Source organism: Cryptomeria japonica, chromosome 9 (genome assembly GCF_030272615.1).
Source record: "Cryptomeria japonica chromosome 9, Sugi_1.0, whole genome shotgun sequence".
Classification (NCBI taxonomy): Eukaryota; Viridiplantae; Streptophyta; class Pinopsida; order Cupressales; family Cupressaceae; genus Cryptomeria; species Cryptomeria japonica.
In genome coordinates, this window is record NC_081413.1 from 359,503,525 (window position 1) to 359,513,702 (window position 10,178).

Below are 10,178 nucleotides of genomic sequence, written 5' to 3' on the forward strand. Positions count from 1 at the left end.
CTAATTGATTCAATATGAGTTTCATGATGCTATGTGGAGATTTGGTCGAGTTATGCGATCCTCTATGGTGACCGATTTTTCAATGTTCTGTGTTGTAGAATTACAGTATTTGATTCATATTGCTTTGGAATGATTATATTTTGAGTTGCAGATTTTGGAGAGTGTTTGGGACGTTCATGTGTGTCCTCTGATTAGATAGTTTATGATTTAGAACTGCACAAGCATATCTTTCAGTTTGTCAGTCGATGTTCTTGAGTTGTGGTGATGATATTAATGATGAATCTTATTATCCGAGTTGTTGCAGTGGAATTCATGTTGCTTGTTAATTTTCTCTGATCATGTGCTATGCATTTTAGTGGTCTACATTGACCATGGTGCATGTTAATGAAAATCTTATTAGTTCGGTGTTATTCTTCATGTTATATGTCATATTCAATGGTGTAGCGTGTTGCAGATGATCTTGGTGAATAATTTGATAGTGTTGCGTGTTTGAGGAATTGATTTGGGTCCATGCTATGTCGTTGTTGACATTTTATTGGTCCAATTATGGATTTATGTATCATGTGATGTAATTTTGCAGTTAGGACTTATGTGTTGAGTTGACCTTAAGGTTAAGGTTGATGAATTGTATAAATAGGTGATGCAATCATTTTAGTTGTATGTCTATGGATTTTTTTATGATTTGAGAGGTTATTGTATGTGTGAACAAGTGAATATATCATTCGGTAATTTGGAAGAGCAGAGAAGAATTGTTGTGCAGACAATGTGCTTAAGTAGAACTGTAATCAGGCATTTGGAAATGTTATTCTTACAATTTGTGTAATCTAGATTTTTTGTCTGATCTTTGTAAGGTAGTGAGCCTTCCTAGGGTTGTTTCCCTTTGTTATTTTGAGCAGTGAGCTCTAGGCAGTGTGCCTGAATGCATGTGCATTCCCCACTATAATATTTTCACATACTACTGTAGATCATCTTATTGTGGGTAGGTTCCCACCGTGGTTTTTCCCTTAATCGGGTTTTCCACATCAAAAATATGTGTTATGTATGTTTTTGTTGTGGTGATTTTTTCTGTTATTGTTGTTTATGATTAGATCTGTAATTAAGGTTAACTTGGTTAAGTTTGGTGAAAACTAATTCACCCCCCCCCCCCTTTTAGTTTTCTTGCTGCTTTGCTGCTAAGAATTATGTCACTCCTTTTTCTTCGAGTCTCCTATGTCTGGTTTTTCTTTGTACTAACGCTATTCTAGCACCACTACAAATAGGGGCAAAATGTGGACACCTAAATTTGACTAATTACATTAATTAAATTTAGTCATCTTAGTCACATTCATATAATATATAATTACGTATTATTTAATTAGTTTTTGATTAAGGAAAATCAAGTTTTAAGGGACCCAAAACCCGCTTACATAATGAGGAGATAAGACAAAGAGAAAATAAGAAGAATGGAACAAAGAGAGAAAGGTTGCAAAAGAATAGTAGAAAAAACAACTGCCAAAGAAAAGAACAACACAAGGCCAGCGAGAAACTGGCATCCTAAAATAAGATTACATATCATATGAAAATCTTTATAGTCTCTTCCGCATCCTTAACCAGCATCATCATCTCATTAGTTGCCTGTTTCAGTTCTTTGTTTTCCTGCATTTGTTGAGTGTCTTTGGTCTTCAACTCCAGCTCACTAGTAGTTTGCCTGGTTCTGCGTCTGGAGGAGTGTAGAATAGAACTAGAGGTCGGCTCATCAATAATGATCACCGTATTTTTATTCTGCTTGTTCTTCTCCAGTAAAGCAACCAAAGCATTCATGTTTTGAGAAGACACCTTCAACACTGCCAGACTATGCTCCATGAATTTGTTCAAGGCATTCTCAGTTTTTTTAATCTGGTTGTTTATCAGATCATTATCAACCTCACCCTTTTCTTTGATAATTCTCACCACATCTTCAAGATGCTTCAAATCTCCCTTAATTATATCTTTTTCCGGCCAGTTTGAAATTTCTTCTTCTCCTCTGTATCACTAGTATCCTCCACAACATCCTCTTTATCTTTAATGTTGGTATCCTTAATCAAGTTCTCAATTTTATAATCCAAGTCTCTCTGTTTATTTTGAATACTGGAGATGTTATCAATCACCCATTTCTAAAAATTGAACATTTCCAGGGTACTATTTCTTGTAGCATTCAAAATGGAATCCGCGTTCTCCATAACCGGAGCAGAGCCCACAGACCTAGGGTTTCCCTCCTCCATGCTATGTTGAACATCATTCTTGCTATCTGAGACATAAGGGTTATCCTTCACTTCTGGCTCTTCAACATCCTCTTTTCTCTGCTCATCCCCTTCCTTGCCCTCAACCTCCTTCTCCTGCTCATTCTCTGCCTCTTCTTACCTCCTTCCCTTGTTCCTACTCAGAACCAACATTCTCTTACATTTCTTCTTTAGCTTCATCACTAACCCTCAATTTCTTATGCAAAGGAAGATTAGAAGAATCTTCATTAGAATCAGAGCCTAAGAAATGTGGGAATTCTCCACAAAGGGGTCATCCCTATTAGCCCTAGCTTTACCTTTCAAATGCTCATAAATTAACAAAATAAGGCCTTGGTGAGCAATGGGGTAGGATTTAGGTTTCTTAGCATGGTTGGCCATGCTATCGTTGAGGGAAGATGCCAAATAGAAGGGCAACGAAATCTTCGAGCCATGACGAAAATGGTTAAGGATGGCAAAGTGGTAATTGTAAACTTTTGAAAACCTTCCATCAACCATAAGGTATTCCATTAAAACTCAACATTTTTTGCCAAAAATATTTTACCTGGTTAGGGAGGTAGTAGGACACATTGTCCTTCTTAGTGAGCTGAGCCCTTTCTTCTTCATTTAATTAGTTAATGTCATCTCCTTAGCTAAATTAATTTAGTTAACTAAGTTATAATCCTATTAACTAATTAATGAGACCCCTTGATCATTTAATTAATTGATTTCCCCTTCTTCTATTAAATAAACAAATAATCAATTTATCTTATATAATTAATTTTATCCTTTTCCTCTTTATCCTCCAATTCGAATTAAATAATTCTATTTAATTCTAATTCAATCACATGGATCCTAACCTTAACAATCGTCTAACTATTCCTCTAACCCCAACCCACTAACTAACCCTTGGTTCCAACCAACCTTATCCCCTTTAACCAATCTTATCTCCTTAACCATTTTTAAACGATTCTTATCTTAAATATGTGCACATTTTTATTTTCAACAAATAAGGAAAAGAATCTAAATTTGGGTGTACTTTCTCCCAAGTTGATACTTGACTTCCCTTCGACATGTCATCCTTTGCATTGTGACTTGTCCAATTTTATTTAATGCATAAAATTTCCTTCACAAATCATCACTCTCATTCCATAGCAAAGTTATCATTCCACTTTGAATCCACAATTCACACCTAGTTTAGCTTAAATCTTGCATTTTATTATTAACCATCTTACATTTGCATCATCATGCAGCTATATTGAGCACTCTTGGAAGTATCAAAGTGAGCACACATTAAATGAAATAAAACCAAAGGACAAATCCTCATCAAAAGAGGCTTGAAGTTTGCATCTTCTTACTTATTTCTTGTTTATCTAGTGTTACACCCAATTGTGATATTACTATTTACTATTACTTGGTTTGGTTAAAATAGTTTAACATATTAATATGCTTTGAATATATCTATCTTGAGCAGTAATCTGATGAATGAATGTGGAACCAATGTGATATTTTGAATATTTAAAGATAAAACACACACACACACACACACACACACACACACACACACACACACATGTTTTAATAACAATTGACTATTATTACCAACCCAAAAAAATAACAACTGACCAATGTTGTGATGAGCTAGGTTGGATGTAGGAAATGACCAAGCATTCGAAAGGGAGGAAGAGTATCTCTAAGGAGAAGAACTTGGTTGGTAATCTTATATATGTGCCTTATTGAGCTATCATACACTCACATCTTATGTTGAATTAATGATGTTTCATAATGTTTTGGTTTGAATATCCTTATTTGGAATATTGGATTGAATCTTTTATATATACTATTTTAAAAGATTTAATTGTTTTTTATTTAATAAATCTAAATATGTATATATAATATAATATATGTATGTATATATATACACATACACATACACATACACGATGTATGTGTATGTGTCTGTATATATGTATATGTAAATGTATATATACGTATGTATGTATGTATGTATGTATGTTTGTATATATATGTATATGTTTATGTATGTATGTATGTATGTATTAATGTAGTATGTATGTATATGTATGTTATGTATATGTGTAAAAATACATATATATGTATATATATACACACACACATACACATATACATAACATACACACACACACGCGCGCGCGTGCGCGCTCACACACACATGCACACACGCACACACGCACACACACACACACGCACACACACACAAAAGATGAATTTTATTTATTACATGTTGACCATGTCAAAGGAGGTGGTTGACAAGGTATCAACCAAAGCCTCTTAACCATCACAAATAATGTTGGGTGCATTAAGTATATAGCGTGACCCATGTCATAGGTGGAAGCATTGACCATGGGATGATGTGGTATAAGGGGAGCGCTTAGCGCTAAGTGTTAGCTCACTCTCTATTTAAAAAGGGATAAGTTTAATGCCTTGACCAATAATCAACCCATTTAAATGGTAATCAGGTCATGTGTTAAAACAACACCCTATTAAAGGAAAGAGGGGAATGCGAAGTGGTCAGCTAGGCATCAACCTAGTTACCCTTATTCATAGGGAAGTATGCATTGATAATTTAGTTAGAATTAAGGTGGACTTAGTTCATAAGGTATGTGGGTTTTAGTGATAGAAAATTAATTTTTTAGGTTAGTAATAAGTATGGTTAATCATCATTTGATTAGGTAAATTAAGGAGGATTCATAGTAGAACTTTGTTGGACTGTTTATCTTTGTAATTAGAAGAGAAGACACATAGTCTTGGTGGTGGCGATGAGAGAGAGAGTGGTGGAAAATTAGATAACTTAATTATAGAATTAAGTCTCTCAAATTTATGTATAAATAGAGGATCTCTCTTTTTTTTAGGCATCTCTCATCTTGATCATTTTTGTCTTCATAATCTCTTTTCATTTCACATATTGCTCATTATTTTCATTTTTCTTCATTTGTGAGGGAAAGAGGATAGTTCAAGTATTGTGAGGAAGTAGATTAGTTGTTATCTTTGAGAGCTTGTGAGATTCTATGCTAGTGGATAAGTTTTGAAGCTAACGCGATTGTGAGAAGGAATTAGTAATTGTGTGGAAGCGATAATCCAGGCATGATGATTCTATCTTTTCTTTTATATTGTGATATGTTATGTATATAAAATAAGTTATTGTAGAAGATTAATTAAAACAATAATTAAAATTGTGTTCTTGTACGATATGCATTCTTGAGTTAATAGAATCTTGATAATCTTTATGATTAGATTTACATATATGTATGCAATAGATAAGCTAAAATTGTGCTATGGTGTGTATCTTTAGAGTATAGGAATGATTGTTTTGGTTAATCCTAGGGTTAGGTCAATCCATGGATGGGAATAACACAGTTTGTCATTGTATTATTAACCTTATGGGAATGATATGGGAATAGAATAAATGGTCAGTTTACCAAATAGAGCAATGAAGTGGGTGGACATAAGACTCACACTCAAAGTACTAGGTGATGAATTATTTGGCCAAATTATTGTAGGTTGCCATTGTCTACACCGTCGGTTCACTGTGAACTAGGTTTACATACTAGACATAGAACATAATACATGTAGGTTGTAGCCAATGTATGGTAGCTCTAGTTATGTAGGACACAACGTATGCTCATAAGGCTATTATTTTCAGGTCACCAAACCAATCTCTTCATCGAAGGGTTAGGTCGCTTCTATTAGAAGAGGCATGAGGGACTGTAAAGTCTTGGTGGGGTGGAAAATTACTCAAGTGATGCTCTTCCTCATGCAGATGGTAGCCAAAATTTGAGGATGTATGCCAACAAGGACATTTGGATAATTTGTTTCTCTTATGTTTCATTAATCTTGTAGAAGCTTTGTATGTATTCAAATATTCCTAAAAGTAAATGGAAATTTGAAAATGAAAATGTAAATACTTTAACATGTTTATGAAAATGATAATGTATATGATTTATGATGAAATGGAAAAAGTTGAAATGGGAATTATTGCAAATATGCATCATGTTTATGAAATGGAAAAAGGAAAATGTTTATTACTTGCATGTTGGCAATTTATTTCCTTCACCTATGGGTAAAAACTTAGTAAGTTATATGGGTAGATCAACGGGCATGTTACATTTGGCTTCTTTTTAAGCTTCCTTATCTTGAGCATTTGCTTGATATTTGTGTTGCTTAGGTTGCTAATATAGCATTTCAATGTTTCTATTTACTCACATTTATTTGTAACCAGAAACCATAACATATTAACCAAAGAATGACATAACATATTAATAGTGATTTTTAATAAAAAAAATTATTATAAACACAAAAAACAAATGGAAGAATATTAACAACCATGGTTGAACACAAAATTTCATTATTAACAGTGTTATTAACTAAAAAAACCATTTCCATATTTGCAATGAATTTTTTTCTACTCATTTCTTCATAGAATTACAAAATATTAGCGATGCTTGAATAGAAGATTGCATTTACCTTAGTAAATTTGCATGTTTATAAACACATATTTTAGTGTTCATAAACACCCAGTGGATAATTTAAGAACCAAATATAACTACACGAACAATTTTAGAGAACAAACACCTACAACTTTATAGAAAAAGCACCCACAACTTTACAAAATATAAAAGTTAAAGAATGAAAAAAATTAAAATAATAAAACAAAATGAAAAAAAGATAATGGTTTACCTTAGTGAGGAACTAATTCTCACCTAGGTCAAATACATGCACTTAAAGCAACCCATTTATCTACTTGGGGTGGCTATCAAATCCTAGGGTCCATACCTACAAGCAGAAGCAGGGTGTAAGTAAATGCAGGTATGAAATAATGGCAGGTGATAAATGGAGAACAAAACACAAAGTAAACAACCACAATGAGAACATTTACCTGTGCATGTTGTCGCAAAAGAATCAATGCATAACCATCATCAAAGAACCAGGGCATAGCCATCATCGATGTCTAAGGGAGATTGGTGTCTAAAGTGATCATGTTTTGGATAATCACCTTAACTTGCAAAGACCATGAGTGAACATGTTTTGGTATGTAATGTGTCAAAGAGTTGAGAAGAAACGACAATGAAAAGAATGAAAGTTGGCTCAATTGGCAAGGAGGTAGGAGCGTTCAATGAAATTGTGCTCGATATTTGTGCATAATGTTGTGGAAGAAAAGAAAAGGGATGTAGAGTTAATTCCATTGAAGAAAGAGAGTAGGGTGACAATGATCAATAAATTATTGCAAGTTGGATTTAAGGGTGCCCATATGATGGAATTCCACGTACCCACAAATTCAATTTTGGACAATGTGACATGCATGTTGTGGGGGTGGGTCTGTGCACATAATGATCACCACACCAAAATGGTAAATTTTTTACACCTTAGACAAATCATTGTTGTACATGTGATAAATAGATTTTTAAAAAATTAAAAAGAGGATTTCTTTAAATATAGAAAGAGATAGATAATGTGTTTAATTTTTTTGACTTGGAGGTCCACATGGACCTCCAAACTTAGGGTGCACATGTATAGGCTCCCATCCCCTAATTGGAGAAAAAATATTAATAAAAGAGTAAATAAGAAAAAATATCAATATACTCAAAAAGAGTAAATATTAGTTTATTAAAATAGCATATTAATATATTCAAAATACATAGTCTAACATTAAGAAGAAATTCCCCCATTAATGGGCATGAGATGTTGAGACATTGAAAACAATATTAAATGTGAAATGGTTTACACCACAAAAAGTTGGTTTAAACTGGACTTTGATGGAGCTACGTGTGGTAACCTCAAAATTACAGGGGATAGATGTATTATCAGCTATTGGAAGGGTTTACAAAAGGAGAGATGTATAGCTCATTATTGAAAGGAACAAATAATGAAGTTGAATTCCAAGCCTTGATCTTAGGTATAAGATTGGAAATTTAGATGGGAATCTCCAAGCTATAAATTAAGGGAGATATAACACTAGTAGTTAATGCTATTAATTTAAACAAACTACAATGTTGGAGATTACAAGAAATGTATAAAGTGACCAAATAACTATTGGCTCAAATTGAGGAGACAATGATAAATCATGTATACAAAGAGATTGATTCCCTAGAAAATCAAGTTGTTGATGGTGAGAGAAATTAATTTGTTCTTGAGCCAAAAGAACATTAATGATGAAACCAATGCACTTTAGTTGGTGTTTGTAATGCCTCATCCAAATGACCAAAGACAAAACTTCACAGAGCAACTTATTTTTTTAAACAAGAACAACACTAAGGATATAACAATGGCGTGTCACACTTTCACTACAACGTGCACACAAGTGTCTTATGGAACATTTCTACACAAAGTTAATGACCACATGAATAACCTCACCATTACATATGCAAGTGGCACCAACAAAAGACTGCATAGTCACAAGACCAATACACCATGATGAGCCTATGAGAAAAAGAGAAACAATACCTAGAAGACAATCAAGTACAAATCCATGATTGTATTCTCCCTTGAAACCACATAATGATAGGATGAGGGGATCATCAACATGAAATCAATACCAAGCGCACTTAAAAACTCTAACATACTCCAAAATCAACACCAACAATGGTTGTCTAGGAGCCAACACAACTCAACTAGATGAAGACACTATCCATTTGTGAGACAAGTCATAGGAAAAGGATACTAGAACCTCTAGTCCACTCAAAATGACTAACATTATCATCAATAAAAAGTGTAACCTACACAAGAGGTTGCCTAACCAGAAGGCCTTACTCCTTTTTGACCTTGTTAGGCTTCAAAAATCAAGGGTTTGTTGTTCACCTTAACTCATGCATGAAAAAAGAGAACCATAAAAGAGAAAGGTATAAGGCCTGAGGGTCAATCTTTAGAGTAAAACAAAGAAGTATTAGGGGTTAGTGATTGATCTTACCGCTTACTACCCACCTAATGGGGGTTAAGGTAGAAAGATGAAATTCTAAATTTTGAACAATCACAAACTAGTTCAAGGTTCCAGGTTTGAGGTTTTGGTTTACCTCTTTTGCAAAAAAAAAAAGAACCTTGAAGAGAGGAAGCTCAAAGTGTGAAGACTGACAAACTAGGAGGTTTGAACATCAACATCCAATAGAGAATCCATTAGGGATTGGGGATCAGGGTTCCAACTTACCCATTTCATTAACAATTTGAACCTTAAAAATGTGAAATCTTAATGCCTAATATCTAGTGACTATTGACGATGCAAGCCCAAAAGGTAATTATTGGGGATTAAGTGTCAGGATTTGAACTTACCTCGTCTTGTCCAAATTTTGCAATGAATCGATCTTTGGAACATGCAATGAAAGCACATGTAAGAAAAGTAGCCACTTCCCTTCCTAATTCCTATCCAAATGATATTGATCCCATGCAATTTGGTGCTCAATTACCCTCATAATTAACAAATCATTTTTCCTCCAAAAGTAGGTTTGTCTTTCTCTCAATTTTGTCCTCCAAAATGCAAAAAAGTAAAACGAATTCTCTCTTTTCCTTGTAAAACTCAACTAGATTTTAATATTTGAAAATAAGACATTTAAATATTTCTTCTAATACACCAAATTCATTTCTTTTACCTTCATTATGAAAAAAATTAAAATGAATATACATAAACCACATTTTAATTTTTAAACATTAGCTTACCATATAAACCTCCCCCCCCTCCCCCCAAAAATAATATTATTCAAAATTTTGAATTAAAATAAATAAAACAATTCATTTTCACCCAATTTCACCCTTGGAGGAAAAAAAGACATTTAAAACATATTCTTTTGCAAAAATTTATTATTTTGCACATAACATTAAATCTTTCATTAAAATCCATTAAGCGTATATTAACATTAAATTATGGGAAATTTACCATTTAAACCATAAAACTCATTTTTGCACTTTAATTCACAG